Below are 14,270 nucleotides of genomic sequence, written 5' to 3'. Positions count from 1 at the left end.
TGTTTGTAATCACACCACAGTGCAATTCCAGCAAGAGAGAGCAAAGGGTTCATTACTGGCAATGAAGCTAGTGCTTGCCAAGCTTATAATGATCTTACACACTCGTGCCCAACCTGGCAGTTCTCCAAAGCTTTAGATACGATGTTTGGTGTAAGCTGTATCCTTCACTTCCAACCTCTCAAGTAATGCTGGGAAAAGCAAAGAAAAGGTTTGCAAACACAGAAGGAAGTAAAGGGAAAAAGCAATAAATGCGCATAACTATGTATGTGAATAGAGAAAACATAAGACAACATGGGCAAACTGTTCAAGTGAAGAAGTAAAATTCCCCATCTGTATGAAGTCTGCTTCATTAATTCACTGGATTGCTATAAAACCACCCCAAATAAAAATAAAAATAATTTAAAAATAAAACAATAATTTAAAAAAACCCAAACAAACACAACACAAGAGAAAAGAAACAAGTACAAACTGCTTTGAGTCTGTAAGGGGAATTCACCATAATTGTCACCACTTGCAACTTTGAGATGCACAGGATACAGCATGTGAAAGTTTCCCATGTGGGCAGACTGGGGCACAGCCCTTAGTTCATCTCTAACGGTGTTTGCTCCATGCTGCAGATGACCCGAGGTGTTCTGCAAACTGAGGAGTGTACTGCTGTAGTGACTCTGCTAGCAGATCTGGTAAGAGCCCCTTCAAAGTCAGTCTTCCGTTTTGCTAGGCATAAAGCAGTTTTGAAAGTACTGATGTTTACGAAACACCGAAGGAAAGGGCAGGAACTTGGGTGGCAACACAGGGATGCTCAGTATCTCTTAGGATATTTTCAGGAGCTTTGGCCTCCCAACAAAACACTTCTTGATTTGAGACTTCAAGGGACTGCTACATCTTCTCTTAATTAATATAAAATCATTAACTATTACAGTTACAATATTGTAACTTTTGGGCAAGTTTGTTCACAGAAAATAAATACTGATGCCTCATAATTTTCATGGTGGTCTCCTCACTGTTGCAAGACAAAGTTTTCTGTAGTAAACTAAGCTAAGTCACCCTCCAGGTATGTCTGGTGCAGAAAATAGTTAAGTAGAAAATTTAAGGAAGGACATTGTTTTGCTGGAAAAATAGGACAGGTCTCCAGACAGAACTCTTTCTGTGTCACTATTCCTTTTCCTGATCTATGAGCAATGTAAAGCATTGAGCCCTACAGCCACCATAGTTTTATACAGGCAAAAACATTACTATGCTTCTGCTTTAAATAAAGAGAACTTAATATTTTGGGAAAATTTGTATTTTGCCAGCTGCCTACGATGCTGGAAACCAGGTTGTTTCTGCCATACCCATAACCTTGAACATCTTGATGGCCTAGGGAATGAATTAAAACAAAAAATTGTTTTTCTAGCAATAAAATTGTTTCACTGGGTTTCCCTCGCAAATATTTAAACTACATTAAAAATAGGACTTTTCTAAGCATTTGATCCAATGTGGTATCAAAACAATTCCTTCTTTCAACTGTGTTCCTCCACCAGCTAGGGAGGATATTTTCCTCCCCATGAATATTGCACAGGAGAGAAATTCTCTTTTCTAGCCAGCATCATCTGAATGTAAAGCTTAAAATGTCAAGAGGGCACAGGGAGAACTCCAGCAGGCCAATAAGTAGATGGGGAAGGCTAAGGTTGATTTGCATACTCATTAAAATTCATCATGCTTCAAAGAGATAGAAGAAAATTGAAGGAGATAATGTATAAATGCAATAAAAGTCACAACAAGCAGAGATAGCCTAAAACCAGGGGTGGGGAGAAACTACTGCAGACATCAGGGAAAAACAAAGAAAAAAAGAGATTCAGTATTTCCATTTGGAACATTGAACAATTTGAGAAAGGAAACTCCTGAAAAGTTGGAACTTAATACAACACTCAGAAAAAAAATCACCTTATGTGGAAATCCAGCAAATGCTTCTAAACCAGCAGTTCTCAAGCTTGTTTGGACTGGAGCGTCATTCAACAGCAGAAGCTATTTCCAGACTCCAATACCATGTCATTCCTTTAGAAGATCAAAGCTGATGAACACTCAGGACTCTCAATGAATCACCACTGCTCCCGGTGCTCTAGAGGTTCTTCTCCCACTCTGACTTTATACATTGAGACAGTAAAGCACAGTAAGTGCAGAGAAAGCATTCTTAGTGCAAAGGTGCCCTGAAGCTACTGGTTGAAGCAGGGTTGGACCATTACTGGATACAAGCAGGATTTCCTCAGTTCAGGGAAGAGCATGCAGCAGTCACAGCCATTTTCATAATTACCACAGAGAGCTAAAAAGGCTCAGGGTGTCCCCTCACATGAACACGCAAGCAACCTTATAATGTGACGGTCCTGGGTTCATAAAGGCATATAGGCTTCTCAACATCTTTCTTTGGTATTTACACCACCTTCCTTTACTGGCCTCCAGAATCAGGCACATGAGAAACATTTTTGTCTTTCTCTGTATCTCTGGGTTGCTCTGTAATATAGAAAGAAGAGACACCGTTGTACCATGCATGGTGGGATCTCAGAAGCATAACAAAACCTCTGGAGCTTGCCAGCATCAATTTTATCACACTGGAATCAGTCCAGACAAAATTTATATTGTACAAAAATTGTACAATATCCAACAAGGAAGACTAAATTAATTTAATCTATGAAGTTTTATCTAAACCCTGTACAATTAGCTAAATAATCATCAGAACTCAGAGGAAGAATATATAGAATGGTTGGAAAGAGCCTATTATATATGGTCCACAATCAGTGTCCAAATCCCAAGCATAAAAGACATCAGTGAGAAAAGCAGAAATCCTAATTGCAGAAAGGGGGGAAAAATCCAGCAGAATGTGCCAGTATCAATATTTTATGCACTGAACCACAGGATACAGCAGAAATGTTCCTCCAGCTCTTCTCACCAATATCAACCACACATTCCTTCTTAATCAAAAAAAGGATTCACTGCATCTTGAAGTTATGACTAAGGTGCAGGATAGTTTAATGGAGATTGCTTTACCGGAGTCACAATTAAGTAACTTGTGCAACACACCACCTGAGACGCTTCTAGTAGATAGCTGTGGTAAATTGAAGAATTATTTCTACCTTGAATGTATTATACATGGCAAAGTCTCCATAAACATATGCCGGTGCCACAGTAAAGCTAAAAGAAACTGCTGGTAGGAATATCTTTGGGTAGACATATAGGAAAAGTAGCTGACACTAGAATAAGGTTGCTTGAGTCTTCAGCAACCATTTTTCCATCAAGAAACATGCATCTGCTCCATGAACTGGGGCCTTATTCAGAAAGGGAACCATAATCAACAAGTCCCCTCTGATGTTGCTTCTCAGAGAAGGGTCATGTTCCACAACAAGCCTGGAAATATGAGTATGAAGAATGTGGGATCATGTCTTGCAACAGCTGAAGCTTCAGCAGCTCATTACTGAGGCCTGTTCTTCGCTATTTCCTTTCTGAGGTCTTCTTGTTTACACTGTTCCTCTTATCACCTTGCCTGACTTCCCTTTGCTAAATGTGAAGTTAAGACTTCAGTTTTATTTGCTTTAATTGTATCTTTAAATTGTTCATATTTCTTTGTTATAATCAATATTAATGCTATCTAGCATAAGAAAGTTAACGTTGTTCGGTGTACTACAAGTAGTAATTTGGAGTTGGCTGTTTTCACAGAGGGCAATGATTTTGTTTTGCACTGTGACCCTTGCCAGGAAACATGTTGGGGGGAAAACAACAATCCAATGAAATCGCTTGTCCTGGCAAAGATTCTTCACGTGGTGGTTTTTCACTTGGTTCTAACTCAGAGCTTTGTAAATTCATAGGATCAAGGGGCTCCAAGTAGATGCTAAAATACACAGTTGCTGACAACAGATGCCTGAATAAGGCCAGGGAGGTACCTGCATTTCACAGCAGAATGCCCAGTACAAGCTGGAAATACCAAGTCAGCAAAACAACAGTTGCTGTGGAGATTCCAAATTTCACTGCTTTTCATCTCAACCCACTTAAAAGTTTTCAGGGCCAAACAGGTCCCAAATTCAACTCCCATGCTTGTGAAACAAATCCTTTGAAACAAAGACACTTGCTGGGGCACACCAAAGCTAAAAAGTTTGTGAACAGCAGATTCATTTACTCATTACAGCTTTCAGAGCAACTCCTAACAGAAAGTTAATACATTGTTCATTAATAAAGGGCTTAAGCACAAAAGGTTGCAACCTAAAGTACCAGAATATTAAAATGAAGCTAACATGCTGCCTCTCAAGTCTGCAACAACAAGGTACCAAATCAGCAAGATTCAGATCAAGTCTACACAAGTCACTTCTTAATTTGGAACTCGTATGACTTCAGCCTAAGAAAGCAATATCCCCATGTCCTCATTCTGTCACTCTAGATTTCAGTGGTGCACATAGAGTTTTGTCAGTTTGATTCCTGACACAGAAAAAGGAAATGGTTTGAAAAAAAGAAAAAAAGATGTCTCTGTCTCTCCTGCCTCCCCTCTCTATTATTAAACAAAAGCCTAACAAGCTAACTCCTAGGGATTTTATTTTTGTTATTTTGTTAGGAGTCATGATCTCTTCAGGACCAATTACAAGAGCAGAAATAAGACAAGGTGCTTTGTTTAAAATAAATAAATAAATGCTTAAAGACTATGAAGCTGTATTCGTTTATTTCTTATCCAGAAAGATGTTTCCATAATTAAGATTAGTGATACAAACAACAGCCAGAGCTCTTGATTCCCAAACATTATAGTCAGTGATTTTACTGTATTGGACAACTCACTGGAGCTGACATATCACCAAGTCTGCAACTTCTTAGGGGTAAACACAGCACTACTGCCTTAGCACTCTAAGCCAACTGAACATCCAAAACATAATTCAACAGTCTGAAGAGCATGCAGCAAATCATAAATATGTATAGCCAATCAAGCTTACAACAGTATCTGTATGTACAAACTGAACTTGGATTCATTCAAAAATTGAAAGCAGCTTACTTTTATTTTTCTATGTCAATAGAAAGATTTTATCCAGCCAGAGTATTATAACAATCTAAAGGTCTTTCACAAATAACACATACTAAAACTACATGCAGTGCTTTTTCAAAATTGTGGTTTAATCCTTGAATTAATCAAAGCAAGTGTATTTCAGGGTACTCAGAACTAGAGCTACAGAACAAATTGACTTACTGGTTCAGTAGCTGAAATGGGAGGGTGTGAGGCAGGGAAATCGGTGACCCGAGATAAGTGTTTTTCACTTTCAGCTGGCCTAAAAAACTGAAAATATTTTTATGGGAGTTGAAACATATAATTTTATTTTCTTTGGGAATGCTTTTCCTTCTCTTAAAAGTATGTTTACTACAGGTTTCTATACAAAATACCATTTAGAAAAATAAAATGATGTTTTAATTTCATCACTCTTCTTGGAACTTGGACTGTTTCCACATTTCACTAAAATCCATAGGTGGTTTTGCTAACTTGAAACTGCATCTTTTGACAACAAAGCTACATACCAATCTTTTTGCGCTTGACTTTACTGGTCAGCTTGTGCTACTGAGTCATAACTATACAGTAACAATCTGTCAACTAGATTCACTGCAGGCAACATACGTGCAGGTAACTTCATCAGCATGCCCTATTTTACCAGTTATGGACTCAATCTGATTATGGTTCTCCAATATTATTTTAGCCAGGCATGTTGTAGATCTGACTCAATGCTGTATTCAGAGGCAGCAGGAGAGGGCTGGGAGGTGGGAGGGAGGGGCAGCATGGGAAAGGGGAGGGGCAGCACATACCAAGCATATGGCACATGGCCCCAAATTTTTTGTCTGTGTAGTTCAGCAATTCATCACCTTGCACTTCCTCTCAAAAGGCCTCTTTCCCCTGTCTCATTAAAAACATAGTAAATAATGATAAATACAAAACCCAGCAACCCAAACCCAACTACCTTCTACCCATAATAGAAAGCCAATAATGCCAGGACAGTGCTTTCATACTGCAGAGAGCAAATGTTTAAATTCTTTCCTTCCGTGACATAATTTTATAGTTCAGGTGGGAATTGCTCAAGAAGTAACTTAAAGGGGGCAAGAAGGCCCAATGCACATGGGAAGTAAAAAAACCATCTGGAAGCATGGGACAGATGCTGGGAACACACCTGCCATGTAACACTGGTGAGGTAAGTAGGCATGAAAAGCAGCAGGAGGCAGAAGAGAGACAATAAAGTAACTTTGCAAGGTGGAGAAAGAATGCAAAGAAACAAATTGCAAGGAAGGAGCAAGTGCATGGATAAAGATCTTGAGTGCTAGAAGACCCTGGCAAAGAGAAAATAATTCAGTGGGATAAGACTGTACTGCAGTGTGCAAATCCCTTGATCCAAAAGCACAGCCAGTGTCCCTTTGGGAGTCCAAGGCAATGAGGTCACTAACAAGAGGAACATCCACACCTTTTAAATCGCATCACAGTCCCTTCTGAAATTTTGTCAGATGTCACAACCTAGGCAGGCTCTGGCTCAGAGGCCTCACAGAGACAAGCGGCCCAACTGGCGAGTTGCTGATGCACGTGTATTTTACAACAAAAGTCATTTTGTATAGTTTCCTTGACCAAATTTCACTTTAGGGGCACAACATTTCTCTGACCCGAGATCTCACTGCACATCCAACCATCAGCTCTTTAATAATTTCTACCAGTAGACCCAACAGTGACTGGTTTCCGTGGCACGTTCTAGAAGTTACTGAGGCTCACAACACTATTCATCCTCCTCAAAGGCAGGCACCTCTGTACAATTAAGATGGTCACTGTGGAAATAGATGAAAACCATCTGTCGCATTTTTCCTCTGGAATATTAATTGCTCCCAGGAGCTAATCAATATACCCTATTTAGAAGATTAAACAACTTCTCTCATTTTTTTCAAAAAATATCATGAAAATACGTTAGATTGTTGGGATGTATACAGAGGCATTTGGCAGGCTTTTCAGGGCTGTCAACAAGAAATTGAATATGTGGTTCTTCTACAGAGAATGAATTATCTGAATAAGTAATACATTAGGAGAATTTCACTTCTTATCTATGTCTGATTCATTCTCAGAAAAATATGAATACATTTGCACTGATGTCAGTGAGGTTGTAGAACATGTAACAGCAGAAAATACATCCTTAGACTGTTTCTGTAATACCCATGATAGAAAACTGACCAATAATACTGATATAGTAAAACAAACAGAAAACAGCTCTTGAGGTATAGGAAAGAGGGTAATTTATTTTGCCTGTTTCAGCTTTTTATTATGCTTGGGTTTGGTTTTACCTTGTAAAGCTTTAACACAGGAAACACATAAACCCAGCAATAAAACCTTTATCAATTGCATCTCACACAACACTGCAAATCACTTCCCAATAGCTCTTAATTATGGAAAGCCAGCAGTAGGTGTTGAAGGGCAAGTGGCTTCCTACTACTTTTTTGGACATACACCTGGCCACCAGGCTGCTTGCCTGTACACATGGACAATGTCACAGCTGTCACAGAGCATGCACAAACCTATTCAGACAAACAACTCATGTGTGCATATAACCAAGCTTGACATATACCTGTCTCCATAAGCAGAGAGAAAATATGGAGGTGCTTGTCCGTATGACTCTGAAGAAGAACTTCACACTTCTCTAGAATTTTTGTCTTTCAGATGCAGGAAAAGGCAGCCTTTTGTTACTGGTATCAGAGGAGTGTTCAGTCTCACAAGGAAGATCTGCTGTCCCTCACACTGGAACTGCTGTGAAGACAGTGACAAGTGACTGTTCCTAGCTTGAGAGAACAAAAATAAAGTTGCAGTTGAGAAGACTGTTCCTGTTCCAAAATAAAAGGGAGCAAATAACACCTTAATTGTAGCTAAGATGAGAAGGATGACAGCTGCTTTGCTTCTCCAAAAGACACTTCAAACATCCAAAAATTCTGTCAAGGGAAGAAACCACATAGGCAAGGTACTCCCACATCCGCGTAGTGATACAGCTGTGCAACATTCAGCTGAATTCTTCCATATGTTCATCTTAAAGAAGTCATTAAATTAATACAGTAGATCCAACTTCTGTTAATAAAGAGATCTTCCTTACGTGTTTTTAATTTTTCAATTACAAGAGACATTAGATATTTATGCCTTCGATCTGACAATCTCTTACTACTCAGCAGCAGATGACAACTTTCTTTGCTGCACAACATAGGAATGATTTCCACATTCATCAACAGCTGCTTCAAAGAGTGAGGGAATCCTCTGTCCCCTGTACTTAATTGGTTACATATCCATGGCATAACTAACAGGATTAAATAGCAAATTCAGATTTGACAATTTAAATGAGCAAAACTAGCAAAGCACTAGACAGATCATCTATCTTTAGACTGTGAGACTATATTCAGATTTCCTGGGCAGAAATCTGTATGTTTTTGCAAAAGAGCAAGAGAGGGTAGATCTACAACACCACCATGCAATTTTGCAGCTTCTCTGGCTCTGCTTCCTCTGCATCACTATAACATCTACAGTCCACAACACCTGCATGAAAAAAAAATGTTGGCAAAAAAATAGAGAGGTAGCCAGAAAAACTCAAAGATGGGCTAACCCAAATCTCAGTGTTTCAGAAGCCAAGAGAGCATTTAGCAAGCAACTCACAAGCCAAGATTCATCTGGCTTATCATTCAGTGAGAAGACTGGGAAAGACAGATGGAGCTGAACAGAGGATATCTCTGATCCTAGATCTGCTCATCCAGCATTAAGACAAGGCCTAAACATCTGGCTGCACCTTCCATTAAAACATGCAACAATCATGAATGTTTGCAACTGCAAAAAATCAAAACCTAGAGCTGCAAAATTTATTTGAATTTCATTTGCATGCAAACTCTACCGAGGTATTCTCTGACTAGCTTTGTATTCCTTTTGCAATTTGAAAAAGTAGGTGTATTCCAGCTGCCTGCTGCTGTATTGGCTCAGGAAGACAGTGGCAGTCAAATATACTGGCCACTAGACATGACAGTAACCTAGATGGAGTAACCTTGCAGTCCTTACCCCACATGCCAAAGGTACAGAGGATTTGTCATGGGTACCTTATCTTGAGCATACCACGACAGAGAAATCACTCAGATGTCCTTATACTCTGTAAGTTCTCGTATTCTAAAAAGTTTCGTCGTGCCTCAAAAAAAGTAGCACTATCCTGGATTAAAGGAACAGAAGAAACCAGCAGCATCTTACACTGGCTGCTTGTGAAGTAGAAGCCTCAAAAAACCCTCAAAAAACCCAAGAGACAAGGTCTCTACCTGCAACACTGAGCAAATCTTTAATGTTCAGATTTCTCTTCCCCATCTGTAAAAAAAATAATAGTGATTATCTGACTGTCTCAAAGGACAACCATGAGAGTTAGCCATAAATTGAAGAGTACACTACATATGTTGAATACTACTTTCAGGAAACTCACATTATTAAACTCATAAAACAGTAATTTGAGATTGCAAATTCAACTTCAGATTAAAAGAAAATAATCACAGTACTGAAACTTCTCTCTTCCAAAGAATTTCCATCACCATCCACTTGCAAATTTCAAAGCAAGGCCTGAACCCTACCTACATTCAGTAGGGATTAAGAAAAAGTCAAATACAGACAAGAAAGGATCAAGATTTCCTTTTTTTCTGTGGGAGCTCAAGTTGTGGAATTTTAAAAGAAAGCAAAAGTAGAGGAGCCACTGCACTATTTCTGGTGCAAGTTTCCCAGAATAGTATTTCAAACAAGACCTTGGGGTCTTTTTCTAAGAGAAACAACAGGGTCACTCAGATGCCTACATGTGTTCTATCACTTTAAAGAGAATTACAGTTTTGTTCACAGTTAAGAAATGCCTTTTAGTTTTTACACTTTTTAAAAAGTAATAGTGCCATTGGGAAAGTACAAGAAAGTGCTGCCATCTTCAGTAAAAATTCCCCGCAGCACCCAGGGCACACCTGCTTTGGGCACAGACAGCTTGAAACTCGGGCAAGACAATAGAGACTTGACCTCTGAGAAACCTATCAAGCCTATCTAATCACTTCTAGTCATCGTTAGTCTCCAGCTAATTAGCTGCCAGCATGAGAGTGAACCGGATAGAGATTTTGGGCCAGAAACCGACATGATGTTATGGTTTGTCAATGAGAAAACCTGAAGAAGTCCTGTTTTCTGCCATTCCTCCTACAGTCCTGTTATAAGTGGGAGGAAAACATCATCATAATAAATGAATCACCAATAAGAATCTGAAGATAAATTTGAATGGGCCAGCACTGACTGGAATTGTTCCCTAGCATACAATTGTAAGCTTTTAGTATAAGCTACCTTAAAAAAATTACAACAACCTGCAAGTCTTAAGCATTTTCCCTCATGCTTAGAGCATTGCATAGAGTGGACATCATCACCGTAATTAACTGAAAAATGAGTAAATAAAGGGCCTGAAGAGCAGCTGTCTCTCAACTCGGTTTTCATGCTCTTTCCATGACATATACTACTGTCCCAATACATTTGCAAATACCTTACACATGGTCAGAATGACAATTTACGTAACTCTTGCTTTCCTTGTGTCTATACAAGCCAGGCTGGCTGTCATTTCCATCCCACCCACCTCCCTTCAGCTCAATAAACCACAAACCCACAGGCCAGCTTCAAGCTAACCTGAAGGGAGATTGAACCTGTGGCAGTGAGGACAGGGCAGACTTGGTTACCAGAACAGAGCAGCAGCCTGTCCCTCACCGACAGGCTTCAGAGAGCCTTCCAGAGCAGCAGCAGACAAGCACCAGCGATGGCAACAGCCACAGGAACCTGAGTCAGGCTCAGGTATTTGCTACCTGACCCCAGAAGAGAGAGACCTGCAGTCACTTCAGGAGAGGTCTAGGAGAAACCTATAGGAGCACCTGAGGAGCAGCCGAGGAAACCCCCAGCCTAGTCCCAGACTGTGCATCTCATAACTGGGCATGCTGGTATTCTCTTCTGCACTGAGGTCTCTCCCCCACCAGACACAAGTCATGCCTCTGACTAGCATGACTTAAAGAACAAACTGTTCTAAAACAGGGAAAACACCTGTCTGTAATGAGACTCCCACTACAGCTGAATCTGTCAGCAACAGTTTTTCACTCTCTAGACTGATCTAGATTACATAATTTTTTCCAACTCTGAACATTTATCCAAACTGAATTTCCATGAGTTTTTTTGCAGTTTCACTAGTCTCTTCAAGATAAAATATGAAAATATTATTCTGGCAAAAGCAGATTACTCCAGCCACAAGGGAAACAAACATTGTACGCTGAGTGATTGCTTTGCCTCTGAGCAAATTTAATCTTTTCCCACCAATTCCTTTTCTTCTTTTTTTTCTGGCATTAGGCAAAAGCTTCATTTCTGACCACACTTCCTTCATGGGCTTTGATCTAAGTTATCTTTTGACAACATACAATTAAAATACCTTTAAGTAAAAGAGCATGATTAATGTATGTCTATGTCTGTAAACTATCTAGAGAATTCATTCAATTAAATATCCAGCAGTTATGACATAAAAAGGAATACCACCATTGCATCTCTATCAAGAAAGGATAAATGGATTCATAAAAGAACCTGAGTAACCAGATTTACCCCCTTCCAGTAATGTATTAATTTGCTTTTCCTCCTTTAATGACAAAGCCAGTAAATTTAGTCTCTTCTTTGAGAACAAGAACCTTAATTTAACTTTGTGTTTAAATGGTCATTAATTCCAGATTTTTCCATTCACATGGGAGAAGTTTTAACACAATAAAAGGAACCCTGCAAAAACTGAGAAAGAAAACATAGATATACAGATACTTAAAAAAAATACAAGTAGCACTGTTTTTTTCATGCTGACTTTTTCTAAAGGCCTTTCTTTGCTCTATTTTTCTTCCTACAAAAGTAATTGGTTTTTATCTGTTTTTAAATTATCACATCCTAAATATACTGTGAAACCTCTGGATGCCTATGTCCTCCGAAAGACATTCAGATTCTCAAGCAACGCAGAGAGGATGCTAAAAAAAATAATAATATCATCTATATATTGCCAGCTCCACAAATTACTTACAAACTGTTAGCAAGTTGGTGATTTTCTCTCATTTATTGTTAATTAACAGGAAAAGTGACAAGGCATACACTAAACCTTCATGCTTGTACTGCTGACTTCAGTATTCAGCTTCTACTGCATTACAGCTACCACATCTGCAACTCCTAAATCAAACAAAACCAAACCAAACCTGCTTGAAGGGACAGTGTCCAAAGTTTCCAGTTTGGCAGGTCACATAGCTTTGTTCCCATCACAAAAGCCACAAAACATGCAGAGTACAGTTAGTCTGTACCTGTGCAGTAGGCCAGACTTTTTCCAGAAGTGCAATGTATGATCTACAAGTTATACCCTTGATAAAACTGAACCTTTGAAAATACTGATAGCCAGGAACTAGTGTTGTCTTGTCAGGGGACAGACAGCCCAAGAACAACAGGTTGATATAAACTACTGCGAGGCTATTCTCTGGCAAGTGACACCCTTATAATTTTGCAGGTATGCAATTACTGGTTAGTGTTTCCTTCTTGCACTTCACTATTGCTGTTAATATTAAGACATGAATGTTTCTTTATTTTAAGGCTGAGGAAACTAGCAGTGCTAGTAGATTTGGGCATGACTATAACTCTTCCCTAGTTGGAAGGAAAACACTTCATGCTACAAAGGCAGAAAGACAATGTGATAGCTGTCCATAATCAGGCTTTTCTAACTCTGACTTGTCATAGGTAACAGGAGCATATTTCATACATCTCCTTTACCCTTTCCCTTTATACTTACTTGCCCCAAATACAAGAAACCTGATGGAAGGATTTGTGTTGGTGAGGTTTACATTTGTGCATTCCCCGTGTACAGAAAGGGGGCAAGATGTAGAAAAAAACCAGCTCAAAACCCTACAGAAGCTTGTAGGCTTGTCTTCATCTCCAACAGCTCTTGAATGAGGATGGGAAAGAAGGTGAATTATTTTTACTATCACAGAACATGAACATTTTGATAGAAAAAGGGCAAACTTTTCCCTTTCTGAGAGATGCAGTCAAGTCTCTCACTGTATTTTACAACAATAAGGGTGGATTAGCTAAACTCACTGCACAGAAGATCTGTCATTTTTATGGCCAAAAGTGGCAGAAAGTTATCAAGCAGGGAATTTATACAAGGTCTATCAAATACATCTCCTTTTCCTAGAATGCCTAAGTAGATAGTTGCCTTCATCACTATTGTGGGTGAACTGTGAAACCTCCAAATCCTTACAGAGGTTGCAGCCTCTGCCTCACTCCTGCAGACTCTTACAACCTCCAAGGTAAGCTTTGAAGAATATCCTTTCTTCCCCTCCCAGTGGTAGGACAAGGGGCAATGGGTGCAAACTGGAGCACAGGAGGTTCCCAGTAAATATCAGATAAACCTTCTTTCCTGTGAGAGTGACAGAGCACTGAACAGGCTGCCCAGAGAGGTTGTGGAGTCTCCTTCACTGGAGACATTCAGAACCTGCCTGGACACACTCCTGTGTGATGTGCTCTAGGTGACCCTGCTCTGGCAGGGGGGTTGGACTAGATGATCTTTCGAGGTCCCTTCCAACCCCCAAGATTCTGTGATTCCCTCTTGCAGCCAGGGGAAAAATAATTTCTCTGTTTACTGGAAAAGGACTGTTTACCTGCACTCTTACATTACTGACTCATCAGTAAATCACTCCCTAACAAATAAAATCCAAAATGTGTTTACTTCCAACTGGAACCCAAAAGGATTGGTTGCTTTTTTAAAAAAAGATTTAACAGTTAATTAGTTATTGTGGCTTTAGCTGACAATACCTGTTTCAAGATAGAGTTTTGGCTGGAATATGGAGTATACCAATAAACAAAGATTTTTCTGAATAAGATACACTTTTTTCAAAGCCTCTTTATAGAGTCTGTCAACCCCCATATGTCATTCAACAAGTACAAGAGTTTTTCATTCATTCCACAGAGCAAAGTTAAGATTGAAGAAATCTTGGGACAGAGGGGATGTACCTGTCAGGCAAAAAGTAAATATTGAAACTGGTGTTTGACAAATATAGAAGAGGCTTCTGAGGTATTTTACTAGACCATTAAAAAAAAAAAAAAAAAAGTCAAGATTAAGTTTTCATGTCATATATGTCAGAAATACAGGATAGCTAATGGGATTTGGGAGTTAATTTTAATTCATTGTTTCAGAATAAGACGTTTTAAGTCCTGTACCCACCGTCATATCTGCCCC

This window comes from Chaetura pelagica, unplaced genomic scaffold, assembly GCF_000747805.2.
Source record: "Chaetura pelagica isolate M959 unplaced genomic scaffold, ChaPel_1.0 scaffold82, whole genome shotgun sequence".
In the NCBI taxonomy this organism is placed as follows: domain Eukaryota; kingdom Metazoa; phylum Chordata; class Aves; order Apodiformes; family Apodidae; genus Chaetura; species Chaetura pelagica.
Note: the sequence above shows the minus strand (reverse complement) of the source record.